We start from the raw sequence: 23,973 nt of genomic DNA, 5'->3' as shown, positions 1-23,973 counted from the left end.
TATTATATACAGCAAAATACCATACAAGTAAAACACAAAAACGAAAATTTATTTAAAGAAATTGACTTTGCCAATTTCTACTTCATTTGGTCAAGCAATGGGTCATGACATGAACTTGAAAAACCACTAGTCTAGGGTAACCAATTTGTTTCACAGAGATGGGTAATAATGAAAAGGTATATGTCAATGACACAAATCCAAGACTCACATGAAGGATATCTAACTCTTAGTCCAGTATAAGGCTAATTAAATGATCCTAGCTGTACCAAGCAGTTCTCCAGGGAAACAGAAATAATAGGATATTACAGAGCTATGTTTAAGAAGAGATTTACTACAGGAATTGGTTCACACAGTTATGGAGGCTAAGTCCCAGATCCTGCCATCTGCAAGCTGTGGGTTGTGTGATTCCATCTGAGTCTGAAGGTCAGAAATTTGATGGTGTGGCAGGGGACAGGGGGAGAAGAGTTGATGGTGTAAGTCCCTGTCTGAGTCTGAAAGCTCAAGAACCAGGAGCATCAATGTCAGAAGGCAGGAGAAGATGGATATCTCAGTTCAAGCAGAAAGAAAGGACTTCCTTCCTCTTTTTGTTCTATTAGGCCCTCTTTTTTATTTTTTTTTTAATTTAAGTATAGTCAGTTTACATGTTGTGTCAATTTCTGGTGTAGAGCAGCTAGCTCTACAAAGTGATTTGGGCATCTAGTTGGGGAAAGGAAACAGGTGTTCTTCATGCAGCATGTCCCTTCAGAAGAATCAATGTTAGAAAGACAGTAAGAGGAGTATCAGGGCAAGCTAAAGAGTATTTTTCCACACAGTAAATAAAAATGTTAAGAATTTCTCCTTGAAAGGACTTATTTAAACCATCTTTATGGAGCTCTTCACAATATTTCATGTTTTACGTGTATCTGTTTATTTATCTAATCCTCCCCTACCAAACCTTTTGAGGTGTCTTCTTTATCTTCCCATGGCACCTATCCCAATTCTCTTCCCACAGAAAACTATTCATTGTATTTTGAATCAGTAACATTGGGTTTTATTCAGGTTTGGGGTTTAGAATGTTGCATAATGGTCCTCTTTCTGGAACTCATGCTGTTTGTTCTTAGTGGAGAGCAATAAGTAACCAATCCATTACAGAAATAAATAAACAGCCCTGCGTTCTGTGAAGGCATCCAAGGAAATGGTACCTATGAGGTCTTCTCAGTAGAGATTTGGACACACAGGCTAAAAATAAAACCAATCCTGCAGTTCCTCTGTCCCAACAGCTTCAAGTATGTGTTTTGATTTGAAACAGATAGATTTTCTTTGAGCACAATACTCCTGACAGCTAAAAAATAAAATAAATATCCTTTCTGATACTTCATAATACCCAAGGCCCATGATTCAAGAAATATATAGAGAAATGTCATCATATGTTTAAGTCATCTGAAGAGTTTCCAAAATAAGATTGCTGATGCTGTTTAGCTTGGTTCATGTAAATATTTTTATGTGAAAGAAGTTAGACTCCTTTTCATGCCTCAGGACCACAATAGATCAGATGTAAAAAGACTGTAAGCCCCTAGAAATAAATCAATAATATGTTTGATATATATTAGAAGCTGTTTTAATTCACAGAACACTCATAGATAGGCCTCATCTGACTTCCTGTAAGCATTCTGGGAGATACAAGATTATTTTATTCTGATTGTTTTACTGTTTTACTTCAATTTTATAGATGAGGAAACTGAAGGGTATAGAAGTGAAGTGATTTTTCCAAAGTCATCACCCCAAGGTTAATGCTTCTACATCCTGAGCTGTTTTATTACTTAAATCATGCGGTTTTGCTGCTGATTTTGGTACCATAGTGTTCTGTTTCCCCTTTATTCTATCTTGCTGTCTGTGGAAAATATTGCTAATGAGGTACTTTCCTCTGGCAGGGTTACCATGTGACAGCAATTTCCACCTTGAATCAGAGAAGTAGGGAAAATAACAAAGGAAGAATCACAAAAAGCATCTGCTGATGATAGCAAAGGCTATGTAGGGGCTAAAACGGAAAATTCTGGGAACAAGACTGAAGCTTCCCTTAAAAGCTAAAAGCTACACAGCACTTTATGCATGGATCTCTTAACGATTTTTCTTCAGACATCAGTAGATGGCAATCATACAGAATGTAGGACTGCAGTAAGCAATTTTAGGTGAGCTAATGGTATAAATGACCTGAGAGTTTGCATGTAATGTCACAATTTATACACAACCAAGAAATTTTATGGCACAGCATTAAATAAGACTGGCTTAGTTGGATAATGTCTGTAAGTGATGACCTTCCACTGCCCTCATGTCTTCACAACAGCAGCAGATGCCTTATAACGAACAGCATTGATTCATGTAATTCTCTCCTATTAAGGCTGCTTTCAAAGGCTTTTCTGTTGCTGCAATAAGTGCCAGTGCAGCTATATTGCTCTGTTTTAATTAAGCTATTTCGTTATAATCTAAATCTTACATGCTTCATGCCAATTACCATAACTATCAACTTTAATCTGACATTTAAAAAAACAGAATTTCAAATATCAAATATGCATTCCATATTTCTCTTCCTAAGAAAACATTCAAGCCGTGCCAAAATTGGGTTTCAGGATTCATTTATCTGATCAGAAACCAAGTAATAAGCTGGTAAAAAATAAAACAAAAAACAAAAAAGAAAAAACAAACCTCTCAAGTCATTTTTGAAATAATTGAGGAAATTTTAATTATGGACTGGGTATTAGATGACATTAGAAAATTATGTTATTTTGTTAGGTGTAATAATGATATTATGGTTTGTAAGGAAAATTCTTTATTTTTAGGAAATACTAATTGAAGTATTTATAAATAAAGTGTTATGATATCTGCAACTTACTTGTTAATGGGTCCAATAAAAAATATACATAAAGAGAGAGAGAAAATTTCAGATGATAATAGAGGTTAAGCAAAGGGAGCAAATATAAAAATTACTGAATGTAGGTTGTGGATATTTGTGCTAACTATACCAATTTTGCATCTTTTCTAATTATATTGAATTTGCATATTTTCATAATAAAATATTGGAAAAATCAATCCTATACTACATGCCAAAAACAGAGGTACTGAGTTTGCAAAAAGAATAAAACAAAATGCCTGACTTCACAGTCGAGTAGTCTAATTTAAGGTATGCAACAATATATAATTATTATAATTTGTAATGAATATAGTACTAGCAGTAGGTAGCAAGACATTTGAAGGCACAAAAGGGGAAGAAAATAATTCTGCCTGCAGACGTCAAGTAAAGATTTCCACGGGGACTGATATTTATAGAGGGCCTTAAAAATACACGAGTGAGGAAGGCATTGTTGGCAGAGGCAAGTGACAGGCACTACTGTAAAAGCCTGGAATAGCATGAAAAGTTTAGGAAAAAGCACACCAGGGTGACCAGGCCACTGAGTATGAGATGGAAAGAGTGAGAGATGAGTCTGGAAAGTCATACAAAACTGGGGATCTGATAAGAAGACTGCATTCTGCTAAAGAGTTGCAACATTTTTCTGAAGGCAGTATGAATCCTTAAAAACGTTAAAAACTGTTTTTAGCTTGACTTATTGTGGTGATCATTTCGCAATATATACAATTATGGAATCATGTCATACATCTGAAACTAACAATGTTATATATCAATTATATCTCAATTTTTTAAAAACTGATAACAAAGGGTATGGCATGCTCATTGATCTGTGACTGACCAACTGAGTGATTATTCAAACTCCTGAGTCAAAACTTCTTGGTCAGTGTCACATAGAAATGACCTTAAAGTTTCCAACAATTTGAAGAAAATCATGGCTGATATTTCTGATTAAATTATCCAAGTCTAATCAATTGGGACCAAAGAAAGCATTCAAATAGAGATTAAATCTCAGAAGCCATTAATTAATTAACATACAGATATGTGTCATTTAAGAAAATGTGGCATACAAATAGAAGGATTAAAAACTAAACCAAAGAAAAAACAATTTAAGAAAAATGGCTCACATTACTACAGGATTATTAACTTTGAAGGACTTTCACTTGTGTGTTAATCTACCCATGAACACTGAAATTTTTCTTCAAAAAATAATTGCCTATTCACTGAAGCCTATGAACAAATAATTCTTCTAAATTGCTAGGAGTCATTTGATACCAGATACCAATGGCAAATGAATACATGGTCCCAGTGAAATGATTACCCAAGGTAGAAAAAAAGCTATGTTTCAATATGCACTTTGTATTTTTTAAAATCCACCTTTATAATAATAATAAAGGAAGCTATACCTCTACTGCTGTCTGATTTTGTTTAAGCCTATACTTACTTACCTTTGAAAGTTTGGTCAATGTATGAGTAATTTGGTTACATCCTCAGACTCAATTTCCAGAATTTTTTATTTCAACATTTTCTTCACGAATCATATATACTGAGTCCTCTAAGAAAGTACATTTTAAAGAATTTTTCATTTTAGTTTTGTCAGAATCTCTGTACATAACTTTATCTTTCTAATAACATAAGATGTTCTAGCTTCACTTTTCTGACTTCAAACTTTGTCTGGGTTTAATGTACCACTAATTTTTTACCTTCAATTTATCAGAATGAGGAATTAATGGCTTATAATCAAATGGTTTTAACCCAGTATTTAAGAAAAATTACAATTTTAATCCAAAGATCTATTTAGGAGATAGCTTTGGGAAATTTTAGGAATCAAGTAAATATGCTTATCGTTCCTTGATTATTCAAAGAAAGGATGAGAGACAAGAAAATTTAAAGAAAACAACATTAAAATCCTTAGTAAGGACTTTTACACTAGATCCTTGGGAGGAACTGTAACATCTGCTAGGCTTTTCTCTAACTTGAATTCCCCGGTTACCAATTAGAAATGGAAAATTACTTAAGTTGTGCCTGGAGTCCACAGTAACTATTCAGACTCTAGGTTTCTTCCACACTAGCTTTTGCTCATACCGCTAAAGGAAAACAAAGAAAATATTGACATTGTCAGAGAAAAACAGAGAGGTCTTTACCTAATTAAAACAAGGATGTGGAGTGGAAGATACAACTATCTAGATTATTATTTTTTAATCAAGGAGCACCTGGGATAATCCTGCTAAGTTTTCCATTGAGCTCATGGCCTAGAAATTTTAATATAGCCCTCAGGGAGCCTGGGGACATAACCCAAAGGAGCCATCTAAAATTTGAAATATTTAAAGTGCCAGTATAATCTTTAAAAATGTTTGTAAATTTTGTATTCTACTTCTTAACATATCAATGCTAGTTTTAAAGTAAAAATGTTTTCAATTACCCACAAGTTAAATTATTAACCCTTTCCATAAATCTTTGAATGAAATCAATGCTCTCGAAGATAATCACACTTATCTCCATCTTTGTAAACCTAAGCATACTCAGCTGGAGAGCATACCCTAGACACAATCTAACGGTTTCTGTATAAAGATCATATACCTGAGGACAACACTGAGGCCTCCAGGGCTCCAGAGATAGAGGACCACCTGCTCTTTTAGTTAGTGAATACTGTTGATTTTGCAAAGATTTTTTCATTTTTAGGTGAAACAGGTGGTACAGGTACTACTGGTCATGCCTTGTGGTCAGAGAAGAAAAAGAACTTGTACTTTCAGTTAAACTAAGAAAAACTCAAGGGAAAAACAATGATTTTCCCAGCTTCAGTCACATTAATCTTTAGATCAACAGCAGTTGAACTGAAAATTGAATGACATGATTGTGCCAACATAAAACTGTAGGTTTTCTTTCCTTTTCAATTTTTTAGAATAGTTTGAGAATAATAGGTTATTAACGCTTCCTTTAATGTTTGGTAGAATTCACCTGTGAAGCTGTCTGGTTCTGGATTAGTTTGATGAGAGCGTTGTTTTTAAATTACTGATTCAATTTCACTATTAGTAATTAGTCTGTTCAGATTTTTAATTTCTTTCTGATTCAATCTTGGAAGACTGCATGTTTCTAGGAATTTATCCATTTCTTCTAGGCAGAATATATATGGGTCTTGTTTTTTTAATCCATTCAGCCATCCTATGTCTTTTGATTGGAGCATTTAGTCCATTTACATGTAAAGTAATTATTGATGCATATCTATTTATTGCAATTTTCTTTATGGTTCTCTTTAGTTGTTTTTGTAGTTCCTCTGTACTTCTTTCTTCTCTTGTTTTCTTCCCTTGTGATTTGATGACTATAATATTATGTTTGGATTCCTTTCTCTCTATTTTCTATGTACCTAATGTAGGTTTTTAGTTTGTGGTTACCATGAAGTTTATATATAATTATCTATGTATATAGCTATTTATTAAGTTGATGATTTCTCAAGTTCAAAAGCATTCTAAAAGTCCTACATTTTTATTCCCCCTCAAGTTTTATGTTTTTCATGTCATATTTTACGTTTTTATTTTGTGTATCCTTTAAGTACTTATTGTAGATATAGATGATTTTACTATTTTTCTCTTTGAACCGCCCCCCCCCGAGAACTACCCCTGGGGATTGAGATGCTGGCAAGTGTGTGATCCTGTTCTACCTTGCAGACATTTATGTTGACTGAAGAAATCAATCAATTATAAAGCCTAATTAGCATGCTACTCTCAGCAGCCCTGAGTGCTGCTGAAGTGTTTTTCATTCATATCAACATCATCATTTTAGTAGATACTATTAAGCTAATAACATAATACCTGGTGAAATGGCTTAAAATAAGGACACAATTCAGGCAGCACAGCTGCAATACACTGGAAAGGTACGTGGATAAAAGGAATATCTTATTTATTGAGGTTCTTCCTAAAAAAAAAAAAGGTATAATTTTTTAAGAGAGAGAGGGAAACAATTTAAAGCACATAAGAAACAGGTCCTCTTCAATGAATTATGACTTTTTGGTGATTTCCCCCAAGTAACTATGAACACAGATTGTAAAATATTAATCAGCTTCAACCTCTATTTATCATGCAGGACAGACAGAAACCTTAGATATAAATGTTATTAGCCATGATTCAAGTCATTTGGAAAAGTATCTTCTAGAGCTGGCGTGCACGGGTCAGAGATTAGAACAAATGTGACCGGACAGTAAAAAGTAGAATGATATCACTGGTTAAGTCACCTGAGACAGGTGGTCTGCAGGCTGCACCTTAATTCCCATGCCATCTCCAATCTGTCAGATAAAATTAATGACTCACTCCAAACAACAAATGATTGTTGTCTGGGGCTATGGGACAAATTCCTTTGCAAAGTCACTACATGTAAACATCATATACCTTAATCTCTAAGATAATCAAGAGAGGAATAACAAATTTGAACCTGATATTGCAGTCCTCCCATTGTGGAATTAGGAAAGTAAGAAAATCACCAACTTTTTATATAAAGAACAAGGCATGGTTAAATTGCTACAAGCGATAAATGATTTAAGAAAAGAAATTTGATTCTCAGATATGTGGTTTAAGGATCAGACACAGAAGAAAGTCCCATCTCTAAAATGTTGACATAACAATAGAATGCCCTATAGTATTGAAAATGTATTTCCACAAGAGTCAAGGAATTTAAGGGCTACAGCATATGATAACATGTAGATTTTTTTTTAAGAATTTCGTCACCTCAGCACTGTATACAAATACAATGAGAGTGGGGCACCTCAAGTTTGCCAGTTTCAAACTGCCAATTTTTTTCCGGGAACAAATGGACTACAGATTTCCCATCAAGAGAGTTCAATCAAAGGCCAAAAGACCACTTAGCAGAGATTTGGGATATACATAAAGTTTTTACATCCTTTCCAACTCTCATATTTAAGAATACCAAGTCATCCTATACTTCTACATATTATGTGTAGCTCTTGTAATTATTTATTTAATAGCATTCTTCTTGCAAGTACCATGAGGTTAGGAGTGAGTTCTAATTTCTTTATTGTTCTGTGCTCAGATGAGCACAATGTCAAACAGATAAGGTGTTCAATAAAGTATTGTTCAATAACTGACAAGTCTTGTAAAACTAAAAAAGGGTGATTGTTGAAATAAATGTTTTAAAATAAATTTGGCATGACTTCCTCCTAAATTTAAATGGAAGGTATTTTAAAGAAGGTTTACACTGTTGTGACCTCCAAAGTTTCAAGCTAAAATTTATGGAATTTTAAACTGACCTCATGTTTTGTTATTACAGGGCAATAGCTCTTTATAATAATAAATATCTAGTTTTCTATCCCACTCCTAGTAAATATTAGTGTGTATATATGCATATATACACATATGTGTATATATATAGCTATATAAAATAAGCATAAATAATACAGAGGCAGTTGTATCATTCCAAAACTGTTTATTTCCCTTAACTAGTCATTGAAATTATAAAAATTTAATTAAATACTTTCTAAATAAATAAATGTGATCTTCCAAATAAATTTAATGTTGCTTCTGTCAAAATTCTTACGGAGGCCTTAGAAATTTTTGATAAATTCAATCATAAAAAATAAAAATGCCACCAAACTAGGTGTAAGTAATATTAGAAGAAAAATCAAAATCTAGAAATATTCTCAACACTGTAAAATGACTATAACTCAATAAAAAATGTTTACAAAAAATCTAGAAAGATTCTGCCTTAGATTACTTCAAAATTCACATCAATTTCCCATTTTATTTTCATGAAACCAAAAATCAGAACTGTAGAATATAGTATGATTTATGTCAGAAACATGAAAGTCATTTTGCATACTCAAAGGAGAGAGAACTGCTCCATATTAAAAGATTGAAAATGAAGACCTGTTTATGGATTTTAACTTAAAATAAAAGGTGTAAATTCTGAATATATAATTTTTATTATTCTCTTCTTCCACTGGCATTTTTTTTTGAAGATCACACTGATATCCTTGATTACATAAATCAGAGACTTCCCATTGCCCCAATGTCAAAGGTTGCAAACTCAAGGTCATAGGTGGAATGACTGCTGGCAGATGTTTTTAAAACTGAATGACTTTACAAGGGTCATGTATGCAGCAGTTTGCTATAGTTGGTATTACTTCCCATTTTTTACTCTAGCCTGCCTCATACATATGCATAATCTTTCAGATACTTTCTTTTTTGGTTTGTTTACTTGGAGGGGAGGTAATTAGGCTTATTTAATTATTAATAATGGAGGTGCTGGGGATTGAACCCATGACCTTGTGGATGTTAAGCATGCACTGTACCACTGAGCTATACTCTCCGCCTACTTTCTGACACTTTCTAAGGGCATTTGATTTTTGACCCTAGAATTAGACGAACTCCAACAAATAGTAAAATATTTACCCTTTATTCAATTAACCATCATACTTCATAGATATAATTATTTCCCTTCATGGAACTAATATAATGCTCCAATGACAGTAAAAATACCCACTAATGTAACACAAAAATTTCAGAGCAAAATGCATATAAATAGATAACAAAATTTAGAAAGATTAAACAATATCCAGACTTATGGTCAAATGTTTTATATGTAATGTACTATTTAATGCTCAAAAACAATGAGAAATGTAATATTATCATCATAGTCATTTTGTAGATGAGAGTACTAATGTTCACTGAGATAAATATCTTACCCAAGGTTCCCCAGCTAGTAGATGGCTAGAATGTATTTCAACCCATGTACTGACTGCATATCTGTGTTATTAATCACAGTAATTCTACATATGTGTGAGTGTGTGTGTGAAGAGAAAGAGACAGAGAGATGTTGCATATATGGAAGAGCAAATTTTCCATTCTTCTAGCGAATGGTTTCTTGAAGAAGGTAGATTTTGACAAAAATAATACCATCCAGTTACATTATGCTTAATAGATCAGTGACTGAACAAACTTCAATGACTGTAACCTTTGGCTGGTCAGAATCTTCAACATCATTATTAGATGGCATGTCAAATTGTATTATAATGCACTAGATTGTATTAGTTATCTTTATGGCTTTTATCTTTATTGCTTTTCTCACTGACGTGATGGGCAGCACAGGACATAATGCCTGAAAGTGTCACAAATGTAATTTAATATAATGACTTTAAAGAAATAAGTTAGAGAAAGTATGAACAAGAAAGCAAGAGCTTGTTGTATAGCAAGAACTCACTGACATAGCCTATATGCAGAGTGTAAGTGACATTTTTGTAACATTTTCTATAAGGAAGCAATCCAACATTTTAAAGTTACTATAATAATACGAAAATTCCCTACTAGCTGAGTAGATTTAATTAGCTAGAAATATAAATTTAGCAGAAAACATATCACATCTCAATTTTAGTAATTTGTAGCTTGATTCTTCTCATGGAATAGCATGAGTTATATGTGAGGTAAATAGTACAGAAAGACTAAGAGAATAAATGCTGGCATCAAACAATTTGTATTTGAATCCTGGTAGCACATTTTTTCCAGCTGTGTGATATTGGAGGTATTATTTAAATTTATTAAGATCTAATTGTTCTATCTCAAATAATGGCACTCAGTATTATGCTGTTAATAAGATCAAATTACATAAAGCAAGAAAAGTACTTACATGGTAAATACCAGTCATCACAGCTATTATGAAAATATAATGATACACATAGCAACACAATTAAAGAAGCAGGAATGGGAAGACAGAATAATGATTAATTTCTATAAATTAGACTTACCACAAACGTTGTCTTCTCTTTGAATGTGAATTTAAGATTCCTGGTTGGCCTGATGGGATATGCATCTACAGAGTGATTTCCTATTGGATGACAGATTTAATTGTTAGTTTTGGGTGACTGGACTTAGAGTATTAACCACAGAACAATAGGTTCTAAAAATAAATTAATAATTATCATAAATATAATGAGATAATTTTCTAATTCCAGGTAAGATGCTGTAAGCACCTCCATCTTGCCTCTCTGACTGAATGCATCTACAAATCTTAGACATAATACATGAAGCAGCTATCTGAGGACCTTAGTATTCTCTAATCTGGTTTCAACAAAGCCCCAAATCTGTAAGTGGGCATCAGCAAAAACAGGAAGCTGAGGAGAAGCCTTCAAGTTTGGTGAGAGGATTAGAAAAGGAGTCTCATAATGCTCAGAGAGAGAAATTGAAAGCTCTCACTTTCATTGTTGTCTCTTGCCCCAGCCCATGATGACCTATGAGGGCTTAAAACTATGCAGGAGAGGAAATACCCTCTCTGATAAGTAGAACAATGGGCCCAAAATGTGAGGAAGGATGTATAGTACAACACAGGAAATATAGTCAATATTTTGTAGTAACTGTAAATGGAGTGTAACCTTTAACAATTGTATTTAAAAACTTAGAATGTAGTGGCCAAAAAAAGGACCCAATTCAGAGGAAAAAATCTTTTTCACACAACGTAATTCCTTTAGAATGTTAAAAATAATTTTTGCCTGTAAAAATGTTTTTAAAAATGTGTAAAGTATCCTGACTGCTTTTTATGTCTCTCTATTCTTCCACTGTTTGGCTCCAGACATGATCATGTTCAAAGGAAGCAGGGAAAAGAACAGGGTAAATAAAATCCCATATTTCAAGCCAGAGGATTCCCAGGGAATCCAAAAGTTCCAATGAGATTGTAATGAGAGAGAATATTGGTAAATGAACCTTATAAATGAGCTTATGAACTACTGAACTCCTTAGAGCTATGCATATATGATTTTGACCATAAATAGTATACCAAAGACTTTGACAACTGAAGTAAGATATAGATCATTGTATAGATCTGACTGGCCAATGAGTAGCATATACGAGGCAGACACAAAGATCAGTAAAAAGGCTTTGAAAACAAAACTGACATTGTAACCACAATCAAAAGAAGATCATTTGGAACTGTGGCATTGGGTTTTTTTCCTGTTAAAATAGAAAAGTTAACATTCCCTATAGAATTTTAACAGACTCAGTGTCTCATACTATAATAAGCAAAATGTCCAGGATACAACCCCAAATTACTTGGATATGAAGAACCAGGAAAATATTAACTTGCATGGAAAAAGACAAACAACATATACTCATATCAAGTTGACAGAGATGCAGTGCTTATTTGACAAAGACTTTAACGTAGCTATTTTTTTTAATGTTGCAAAAAATGAGGACAGAAACTCTTGAAATGATTGGAAAGTTAGAAAGACACTACAAAGAAACAGAAGTTATAAAGAAGAATCAAATTGAAACTTTCAAACTGCAACAATAACCAAAATTTTAAAATACTATTTATTTGATTGGCTTGAGAGTAAGATGGAGCTAACAGAGCAAATAGTAAGTAAACTTAAAAAGAAATAAGAAGAATGCATAATTTCTGTTTAACAGAGAGAAAACATTTTAAAAAACTTGAACAGAGACTCAGAAACCTATTGGGGAACACCAAAAGATCTAAAATTTGTATCTTAAAAAAGGGAGAGAAAAAAGTGGTGTAGAAAATATATTTAAAGAAATAATAGATGAAAATATCATAAATTTAGTGAAACTTCAATACATTCAAGAAGCTATAAAAAAGCAGTGTTAACACAAAGAAAGCCATATTCAATAAATAGAATCAAATTGTTGAAAACCAAAGATTAAAAAAAAAACCTTGAAAGTAGCCACAGGAAAATGCTACATTACTTCTGATAGAACAATGATTCAGAAAAATTGAGGATTTCTTATCAGAAACAACAAAAGCCAGAAGGAAGCAGGATGACATTTAAATGCTGATAGAAGAAAACTACCAGTCGAGACATCTACAGTCAACAAAAATATCTTACAGACAGGAAGGTGAAATAGAGACATTTACAAATGAAGAAAAACTTAGAAAATTCAGAGCTAGCAGAGCTTCTTTAAAATAATTACTAAAGGAAGCACTTCAAGCAGAGCGTAATGATACCAGAAGGAAATTTTGAATATTAAGTATAAAAGAAAAGCAGTATATACATCTTTCAATGCATTAATATATAACATGTAAGACAACAGCAATATATATTGATAAGATTTCTACTTCACACTTGAGGTGGTAAAATACTGATCACTAATAAATTGTAAAAACTTAAGGATGTATTTTTAAAACCGAGAGCAATCAATAAAAAACAATCTATTTAAATCAATATAGTAAAACACAACACATAAAAGATTTTAAAAAAAAAGTTTAAATACCTCCCCAAAAAAAGATTAGCAAGGGGAGACAGAGAAACTAAAAATGAAGGAAACTATCAAAAAACAAACACTAAAAATGAAAACTCTAATTCCAAATATCAATAATTACATTATATATAAATGATCTAAACACACTATATATAAAGGACACTGATTTGTCAATAAGGATTTGAAATAAATTGATACAATTCTATGCTATCTGTAAGCAACTCACTCCAAATATAATGTCATATTTGGATTAAAAGTAATAGGATGAAGCAATGGACAGAGCAGAGAGCTACTGTGGGCTCCAGCCTTCAGAAGTCTCAGCTGGCTGACCAGGAAGCAGGGCCTCCAGATCCTGAGCCTCATCCAGTCCTCTGAAATTTTTGACCCAGTTCCTGTTCCTTCCCTGCTGCAATCGCCTATGAGGTATTTCCAGTTGGAAAGAAATGCATCAAAATGTCATGGAGTAGAGCTAGAGATGATTTTAATGTTTAAAAACATTTCTTGTATTTGACAGATTTTCTTCTGTGAACTTATATTGTTCTTATAATTAAAAACTTAAATTACCCTTCCAATCTAATTGATAAAGTTCTAGCAAAATGAACAGAGAAAAAAATAGAAATACCCAATATGAAGAATAAGAGAAAGGATATCACTACAGAGCACGTAGACATTAAAATGGCAATTAGGGAATACTATAAACAACTCTATGCACACGAATTCAACAACTTAGATGAAATGAACCAATTCTTGAAAACGATAAACTACTAAAACTCATCTAAAGTGAAATAAATAATCTGATTAGTTTTGTAACTACTAAAGAAATTTAATCAATAGTTTAAAAATATTCTTAAAAAGAAATCTATAGGTCTGGATTGTTTAACTGGTGATTTCTACCAAACATTTAAGGAAGAAATAATACCAATCCTATAAAACATCTTCTTGAAAATAGAGGAGTAGAGAACACTTCCCAACTCATTTTAAAAGCCCAGCATTAATCTGACACTGAAACTGGGCAAAGATAGGATAAGAAGAGACAACTACCTACCAATATTCCTCATACATAAAGCAGCAAAAAATCAGTGAAATATCCACAAATTAAATTTAGAATATATAAAAAGAATAGTAAACCAAGTGGAGAATTATCTTTAGAATGCAAGGGCCAGTTCAACATTTGAAAATCAATCAGTATAATCCACTAAATTAATAATATAGAAAAAAATCATATCATTTCATGCAGAAAAAGGATTTGACAAAATTCAAAATCTATTCATGATAAAAACTCTCAGCTAACTCAGAATAGAAAGTAGTTTCCTCAATCATTTTTAAAAGTATTTACTTACCAAAAAAAAAAAAAACTACAGCAAATACCTTACTTAAAGCTGAAAAACTGAATTATTTTCCCCTAACATTGGGAAAAAGACAAGGATGTCTACTCTCACAACTCCTATTCAACATCTTACTGAAGTCCTAACCAGTGCAATAAGACAAGAAATAGAAATTAAAGAAACAAAAATTAAAGATAAAAGATATACAGATTGGAAAGAAAGAAACAAAACTCTTCCTATGCATTGATAACAAGATTGTCTATATAAAAAATCATAAGAGATCTATTTTTAAAACTCCTAGAACTAATTAGTGAGTTAAGTAACATCACATGATACAAGGAAAACACACATCAATAATATTTCTATATATCATCAATTGGAAATTAGAACAATTATAAACCAAAATTTAAAAATAATAGCATTTATAATATCTCTAAAAATACAAAATTATTAAGTATGAATCTAATAAAACATCTGAATGCTCAAAACTAAAAAACACTGATGAAAAATTAAAGATATCTTAACTAAGTAAAGAGATCTATGGTGATTATTACATATCAAAATGATTTAAATTTTTTAGGGTATTTTATGATAATCTCAAAAAGACATCTATACTGACAGAGAACAAATTATTGGATGCCAGAGATAAGGGGCAGGATCAGGGTATTACTACAAAGGGAGAGCAGGAGGAAAGTTTGGGGAGTCATGGAGCTATTCTGTATCCTGATTATGGTAGTATTTATACAAATTTATAAGCTATTAAAACTCATATAGCTGTACCCCCCCAAAAGTTGATTTTACTGCATGTTAATTTAAAAATTAAATAAAATTAAAATACAGTGGAATTAACAGAAGCTACTTGTATTAGTCAGGACATTCTCAGCTTCAGAAAACAGGAAGCTAAACTAATACTGACTTAATCAAAAATGTTTATTTTTCATATCTAAGTAGTTCCAAAATAAGCAGTTTCTTATATGGCTAGCTGCTCAAGAATACTGTCAAGGCCATAGGCACTTTCTATGTTCAGGTCATTGTCCTTAACCTGTTGACTTTTTATCCTCATGCTTGTTGCCTCTTGACCAAAATACGGTATTGGAGCTTTAAGCATTAAAGCTTAAGGCTGGAAGAGGGGATTAAGAAGAAAGTCATATCTGCCCTCATTATCAAGAAATCAAAGCCTTTCCAGAGACCACCCACTTCAGCAGACTTCTCTTTACATTTCATTGGATAAAATGTGAATCATTTACCCACCACTGTACCCTGAGTGTGTATTCAATCACTAGTTAAGAATTTAGGGATAACCTTAATTCAACAAATCAGGACTGATCTCCTGAAGTTGGGAGTAGAGGCCAACTGCACTAAAATTAAACAAAAGATATATGAAACTATCTGCTTCTGCTAATTAAGAGTATGAGCTAAAAACTTCTCATTTCTTATTTCCACATGATACAGTAATCTTTTAAAAGACTACTTCATTTTTCTCTAATTAAAATAATCATTTTGAGATTTGCAGATACTAACTAATACATATAAAATAGACAAACAAGTTTATATTGTATAGCACAGGGAACCATATTCAATATTTTGTAGTAACTTATGGTGAAAAAGAATATGAAAACAAATATATGTATGTTTCTATATGACTGAAGTATTGTATTGTACACCAGAAATTGATAGAACATTATAAACTGATTATACTTCAATAAACAAATATATAAAAAACAATCATTTCAAAACTTCATCACAGTGTTCTAATATACTCAGCCTCTATTATAAAAAAATGCAATTTGGGGTAAGCTTAAATTTATTTCACATCAAAAACTTTAAAAATATATTTTAAAAGTGTGTATGAATAGATATGCAGAGGAACTACTGCTTTGAACAAAGCAAATTGATACAAATACCTGACAGAAATGTTAACAGCCGAAATGTTTTCATTCTATGTGCACATTTTTTAAAAAATTTTCTTTCAATATAGTTTTCCAACCACCTTAGGAAAGACTATTTTCTTCAAAAATGCCTGAATGCCAATACCATGTGCTTAAGGACTGCGTGATAATAGAGCATCATCAAGAAACGGGCATCTGAGGAAGGCAGTAAAGATGAGAGAATATATGCTCACAAAATTCACATCTTTTTATTTTAAAAGTCTGCAAATTTTTTTTCTGTGCAGCTCTTGCTCTGATTTTCATGTTTCCTGCTCTGTGCAAAATTTCCAACCAGAGAAGAAACATTTGGTACCTTGGGTTGTTTGTCCTTTTATAGCCTTGCTGATCTTTGCGTCTGGCAGTTCCTTACCTTTTGTGGTTTCCCATGGAGTATGCAAAACCCAAAGAGAGGTCTATTTTAGTCCAAGATGGTGTCAAAGAACTATATCAAGTGTTCATGTAAGCGCCTGCCAGTGCATCAGCATTTTAAAAGCTCAGATGGAAATCCAAATGGAATTCAGACTCTTTCTTTAGAACTACTTTTATAAGTGATCTTGCTAACTTAGTGTTACATCTTTTTTTAAATGCTAAGTTCTCTGAGCCATGTACAGATAAATCAAATATAAACTGCTAAACTACACGCTATACCAGCTGTAAAAGACAGGCACAGAGTCTAGTCACTTTCCTCTTAGGGAAAAATAAGAAGCAGTTGTTCTGAGCAATTTCTATTGTCTCACTAGTCCTTTTCAGGAGACAACAAGTTTCTTTAAGGATGGCAACCTATAAAGGTAAGGTGGATATAGCTGTGAAATTTCATTCATCATCTGGAAGAAGTCAAAAAATTAAAATCACATTCTTTCTACTCTCAGCCCAATTTCTGACATTTGGTGGAGGCATTCTATTAAGAGAATGAGGATGATAAATATAAATATCATATCATATCATTTAAAAGTGGAATCTAAAAAAAAGTAATACAAATTCTATTTACAAACCCAAAACAGACTCATGGACATAGAAAACAAACTATGCTTACCAAAGAGGAAAGGGCGAGAAGGGATAAATTAGGGGCTGAGGATTAACAGACACACTTTACTATATATAAAATAGATAAACTAAGACCTACTGTATAGCATAGGGAACTATATTCAATTTTTTGTAATAACACATAATGGAAAAGAATCTGAAATCACTTTTCTGTACACCTGAAAGTAACATTATAAATCAACTATTTCAATAATTTTTTTATAAAAAGAGAATGAGGATGATTCTCTGCATGCATGCCCCCCAAAAAAGATAATTGTACTAACAAATGTGTTCAATGAATTGATGGATCCAGGTAATGCACTGCAGAAATTTAACCCAATACTGTAGATTAGGTTTTGTTCACAAAATGTATTTTATAAAGTTATAAAATTTTTCATCTGTTTATGAGATTTCTAAGTCCAATAAGTTAGTTGAATGTGTAATTTACTAAATTATAAGATAAACTGTAAAATTCCCAGCACTTCCTTTCACTCTTTGAAGATTAATTTAGATACAGCTTCATCAAGAAAATAGCATCTTTCAGATATAAACTCCCACAAATTGATTACTTTTTATTCTTCTTTTTAGTTTTTTTTTGGGGGGGGTAATTAGTTTTATTTACTTTTATTTATTTTTAGAGGAGATACTAGGGATTGAACCCAGAACCTCCTGCATGGTAAGCATGCACGCTACCACTTGAGCTATACCCTCCCCCAATTACTTTTTATTCTTACCAGTATCTGTTTTCATGAAATTTTACCTTTAAAACTTGTGCCTCAAAAAGAGTGGGGGTGATTTCATTAATTTGCAAGACAAATAATCCTTCTTACAATACTCAGCCTTCAGAAGGATTTTATTTAATGTTTTATATAACTGAGATCCACCTCTCTGCTAAAGCTCTAACTCCCACTACTCAAATGTTGTCCTTTCAAAACATAATAATAATTTGACACTATTACTGCCTTCCTTTTATTTCCTTTACTTTCAAATTCCTGGAATGAATAGTGAACATTCTGTAATCCAGCCGTAAAAGAAAATGCTTTTCTCTCTTTGCGTTATTCATCACAAACAATGCTGTCTACTGTTAACCATACGTGCAAGTGTGTGCGCACATACAGGCCTCATTCATGTCACTATTCAGTACAGGTCAGCTCTACCTCTAATAGTCATTTAGAGACCTAGGCTCTTTGTATCTTGTGTAACAATCATGGAGGAGAAAGAGAGATTAATATTTTGTTTTTACAATGACTTTCCTCACTTTATTATGCTAATAATGCGATTTTAAGTGTAGAGAAAAGAAACTAGATAAGAGGATATAGGATAAAGAGAAGAGGCACAAGAGATCTATTAGTTATCATAACTAGATATAACAGTCACTTCCTTTGGAAAGCATAATCCAAACCCTCAAATCTACCAGTCCCTGAGTTCAAACTCAGGCTCCACTACTTTTGAGGTGCATGACCTTGGGCAAATTAGTCATCATATCTTCAATTCAGTGTCTTTATTTGTAATTTCAGTATAGTAATAGCACCTACCTCAAAGGATTATCCTATAAATTAAATGAATTATTATCCATCGGATGCTTAAAATAGCACTGATCACATAGTAAGCCATCTCTAAACATTAGATTTTATTGTTTATTTTTCTGTATTTTCCCCTAGATTATATATTCCTTAAGTACTGGCACCATAAAACCTTTAACAGTACCTGACAAATAGTACTTGCTTAATAAATGCAAGTCAAATGTGTAACATATATATATAGTGTATATATATCCATTAGCTCATGTAAAATTCATCTATATAATATGCATATATGTGATATGCATATATATAACCTCATATAATGCTTGCATGAATCTTATAAGATAAATATCTTTATCTCCATTTTAATAGATGAGGAAAAGGAGGTTAAGAGGGATTGTATAACTTAATAAGAAAAAAACAGACAACAATCCAAAAATGGGCAGAAGACCTAAGAAAGCAATTCTCCAATGAAGACATACAAATGGCCAATAGGCATATGAAAAAATGCTCAAGATCACTAATTATCAGAGAAATGCAAATCAAAACTACATGAGGTATCACCTCACATCAGTCAGAATGGCCATCATTCAAAAGTTCACAAATGATAAATGCTGGAGAGGGTGTAGAGAAAAGGCAACCCTCCTACACTGTTGGTGGGAATGTAGTTTGGTGCAGCCGTTATGGGAAGCAGTATGGAGATTCCTCAAACCACTAAAAATAGACTTACTAGATGATCCAGCAATCTCACTCCTTAGCATATATCCAGAGGAAACTCTAATTTAAAAATATACATGCACCCCCAATATTCATAGCAGCACTGTCTACAATAGCCAAGACATGGAAACAACCTAAATGTCCACCAACAGATGACTGGATAAAGAAGCTGTGGTATACTTATACAATGGAATACTACTCATCCATAAAAAGAATAAAATAATGCCATTTGCAGCAACAATGGATAGACCTGAAGAATGTCATTCTAAGTGAAGTAAGCCAGAAAGAGAAAGAAAAATACCATATGATATCACTTATACGTGAACTCAAAAAAAAAAAAAAAAAGACAAATGAACTTCTTTACAAAACAGAAACAGACTCATAGACATAGAAAACAAACTTATGATTACTGAAGGGGAAAGGGGTAAGAAGGGATAAATTGGGAGTTTGAGATTTGTACATAGTAACTAATATACATAAAATAGATAAACAAGTTTATACTATACAGGACAGGGAACTATATTCAATACCTTGTAGTAACCTATAGTGAAAAAGAATATGAAATGAATATTTGTACATTCCTATATGACTGAAGCACTGTGCTATACACCATAAATTGACACAACATTGTAAACTGACTAAACTTCAATAAAAACATATATTAAAAAAGAAGGATTGTATAATCTCCCCAAAGTCATACAACTAATCAGAATTCAAATCCAGGCCTTTCTGCCTTTCTGTAGTGTCCCTTTCCCCCTGCTGCATACCATCTAGGAGTAGGTAAGCCAATTTACCTACAATATCACTATAATAGCACTTATTACATAATCAAAATTAATTTTTTGTGTATATCTTCTCCACTTCTGTGAATTACTCAATTAGCATGCAACATACTATATTTAATTAATGGACAGTGTAGTTACATGGATCAAAATGGGGACAGAGAACAAAGTGATTTAGAAGGGAGAGCCAATTAACTTATGTTTGGTGAGGAAAAGACTCATAGATGACTCCAAAGTTTGTAGCTTAGTAACTAAGATTTAGAGCACTGGAAGAAGAGAAAGTTGGGGAAGAAAGATGTCTAGGCAGAGATGTCAAGTAAGCAGTGGAACAGACTCAGAGCTCAAAAGGAGAGCTCTGTCCTAGATATAAATGTAATATTCATCATCATGTAGGTAAAGTAAAAAACATAAGAGAATGACTTCACTCAGAGACTTAAATGAGACTTCTTTCTTTACGATATATCAAAATTCAGGTAGCATGGACACCTGCTGAACCCAGAGTAACCTAACATCTCTTACTTTTTCCAATGTATCACATAGTTCTAATGTATTCCTGGACATAGTTATATAAAGATCCTTCTACCTATTCTCTTGCCAACTCATCATTTCTTCAGTTGGTTAATGACATTAAGTGTTAACGTAATTAAACAAGGAGGTCATTAGACTGAGATGGCTCTAATGCATCAGTAGCCCATGTAAGCAATCCAAAATTTAAGCTAGAGTCAATTCCTATAAACACATCTGTACCTGAGAAAATGAAATTTATGAATGACCAATCACAAACAGTAAATTACACTTTCCCAAATAAGACAACTTAAGCTACAACCAATCAAATTATTTTCTTGGTCTGCTAACCCATGTGTTCTATAAAAGCTTTTCCCCTGAGTCTTGTCAGCAAAACATTTCTGAACACTTTTGGTTTGGCGCTGCTTAATTCAAATCGACATTTGCTCAAATTCTTGAAAATTTTAATGTCTCAGTTTTTCTTTTAACAGAAGCAAAAATGTACAGCAGAAATGCTATACACTGTGTCACATTTTGAAAATTGATCTTGACTATTGTTGTCTGAGAAAAAGATTTGACCTTGGAGAAGTCTATAGCAACTTCTAAATGGAGAACAAACAGGAGCCAATAAAGTACTAGTGAAGAGAATAAACCAATTTTAAAATGTTAAGACACTAATACTATTTAGCCACTAACAACCAACTATCCTGAGTGAAAATCATTTTATTGTTTGTCCAGGATCTGTTTTTCCTTCTGTTTAGCTTTGAGGAAATAACATGTCTTTATTGGGTAGAGCCTTGTTAAGAATTTAAATCAAGGGGCTCAATTCTCCTCTGACCAGTGAGTGGAAGGATGACCCCAATGTGGTCAATAAAATGTGGGTATCTCTCTACCCAAAACTGAAACTTGTTCAGAAAATACAACTATTAAACATTAACCAAACTCATTCAGTGTCCAAGAGCTAGTTGGTGGCAAACTTAAGAACCTAAGAGTGAAATACCGACTTGTACTTCCCAGTATACTGTTTTATTTTGACTACAGGCTTACGTGCTAGAATATTCTATATCAATCACAGGAAACATGTATCACAAAATACAGTATTTGCCCTCTAATGACATTATTAAAGAGAAAAATCGTTTTTACCTCATTTGTATAACAAATATCTAGATAAAAATAAATAATAATCAACAAATGCTCCACAGCCTACAAATAACGGCTATTTAAAAATAACATTTAAAATATTAGGTTATGTTGTGTAGATTACGAAAAGGGGAGGATTTCCACAGTATATAACTATCTCTCTCCCCTGCTCTGTTGGTAGGAGTGGCATAACTATCATCGGAAACAATTTGAGTATTCCTTCTTTTTATTCACCTGTGGATGGTCTCCTGGGACGAATTCTAGACACCTTGCAGCTCCCGAGAGGATCAAGTGCCCTGAGGATAATGGAACTGCGGTAAGTGTTGCTGAGGTTTGGACGCCGGCCTGGGACGGGGACCCCGGGGCTCCACACCAGACTCCGAAGTCGCTGCCTTGGGCCTTCAGTCCCCTAGAAGCCCTGATTTACAGCACTTGCACGCGCAGCTCACTTCCCGCTCTGGCCCCAGGGGGTTGCGCCGCTCCACAGCTGTCTGACGAGAGCCTGCCGCCGCCTCCAACAGTCACAGCACTGCGGGGGGAGTGGGGGCATCAAGGAGAAATGGGGCTTGCTTAGTAGGTGGCATAAGCCAGACTCCCTAAAGAGGAGTGTGAGACAAAGGCCCTCAGGCACTGGGGCACCGAAGTGTCTGTGATCTCGGGGCTCCCTGTCATCCCCGTGGTCTCGCGAGACGCGGGAAATCCTGCTGCCTCTGGGGAAAGCGGCTGGCAGCAGCGCCTGAGACAGTTTGCGCCGTTCTCGGGCCTTATGCTCAGCGCATCTGGTCTCATCCTCTCCTCGCCCTGCGCGGGACCTGCACCCCTGCACCCATTCCCCGACATACCCAAGCCACATAGAACATCCTGCTGGCTCCATCTTCAGGTTCCTGTTTGCCTTCCGGGGAAGCCGCACGCTCCACCACCCAGGCCTCGGCCTCACCCTTGAGCGTCCCCCTCAAGGTGTTAAAAACAGAACTTTTCCTGCTGAAGCGGCCATGCAAAAAGCAGGGTGCTGGCAGAAAGCTGGGGCAGAAAGAGACAGCAACGGCCTGAGGCTGCTCTTGAGCAGAAAAGCTGGAGGAGTAGTCAGCGACTGTCTCCTGGGACAAATTCTAGACGTCTCAGAGCTGCCAGGAGGAACCACTCACCTCGAAGAAAATGGAATCATGAGTTCGGTTTCCTGCAGCCCTTGAACTTGCCAGACTTAGACCTGGCCCCCCAGCAGCCTGTGCCTGTATCCTGGCGCTTGGACGCGGTGCCCTGGACTTCTGGAAGACGACTCCCGGTAGGCGCATGTGTAGTTTCCTCCCCAAATGCGGCCTCATTTGCCCTGCCCTTGCAGCTTTGGTGGGAGAGAGCCCCATTTCTCTCTTAGCTGTCCCTTGGGACAAATCACAGTGGCAGTGTGACTCTGACCATTGGGTCGGAGAAGGTCTCCGCGAGAATTCGGGTTTGCTTGCTAGGTGTCCCAAGCCAGACTTCAGAATGGCAAGTCTCTGTGGAGTCTCAGAAGTGCCTGGTCCAGCAGGTGTTCCTTGGCGCTGTTCATGCTTAGGTTCTTGCTTTGAGATGCCAGGTGAGAGGTCTTCTTGTTAATGCAGTTGTGGCGGAATCATTTTGACATGGTGTCACCAGATTGACCAAGTGCGTTTAAGGGAGGGAGGGTGGGGAAACCTGTTTCGAGGTGACACAGGAGGCCCAAATGAGTAAATGAATGTCTAACGTGCTGAGAGTCATTATTCGCGTGGGATAGGGCGGAAGTTCCTAAGGTTTATAGTCAAAACAATAATTATTATAATTATGATTATTATATTTGTTTATACATGCAAATTAGGTAATCTTAAAAAGAAAACATAGGCTTAGGAATTATACCACTGTTAAAGGAAGTAGACAAACATGTAAACAGTTATAATTTCATCATTATTATTAATCATCATTATCATTA

At 34.2% G+C, this 23,973-nt stretch overlaps 1 long non-coding RNA gene across 1 annotated transcript; it reads right to left on the bottom strand.

The window, feature by feature from the left end:
- Positions 1–10,627: 10,627 nt before the first annotated feature.
- LOC140689770 (uncharacterized) lies at positions 10,628–23,499 on the bottom strand. Its single transcript, XR_012064861.1, has 3 exons — positions 23,177–23,499; positions 22,266–22,560; positions 10,628–10,708 (listed from the first exon to the last, which is right to left on the bottom strand). It is a non-coding gene; the product is annotated as an uncharacterized lncRNA (long non-coding RNA).
- Positions 23,500–23,973: the final 474 nt, after the last annotated feature.

Source organism: Vicugna pacos, chromosome 3, assembly GCF_048564905.1.
Source record: "Vicugna pacos chromosome 3, VicPac4, whole genome shotgun sequence".
Lineage (NCBI taxonomy): Eukaryota > Metazoa > Chordata > Mammalia > Artiodactyla > Camelidae > Vicugna > Vicugna pacos.
The sequence above is the reverse complement of the archived record's forward strand: the minus strand, read 5'-3'. Positions and strand labels throughout refer to the sequence as shown.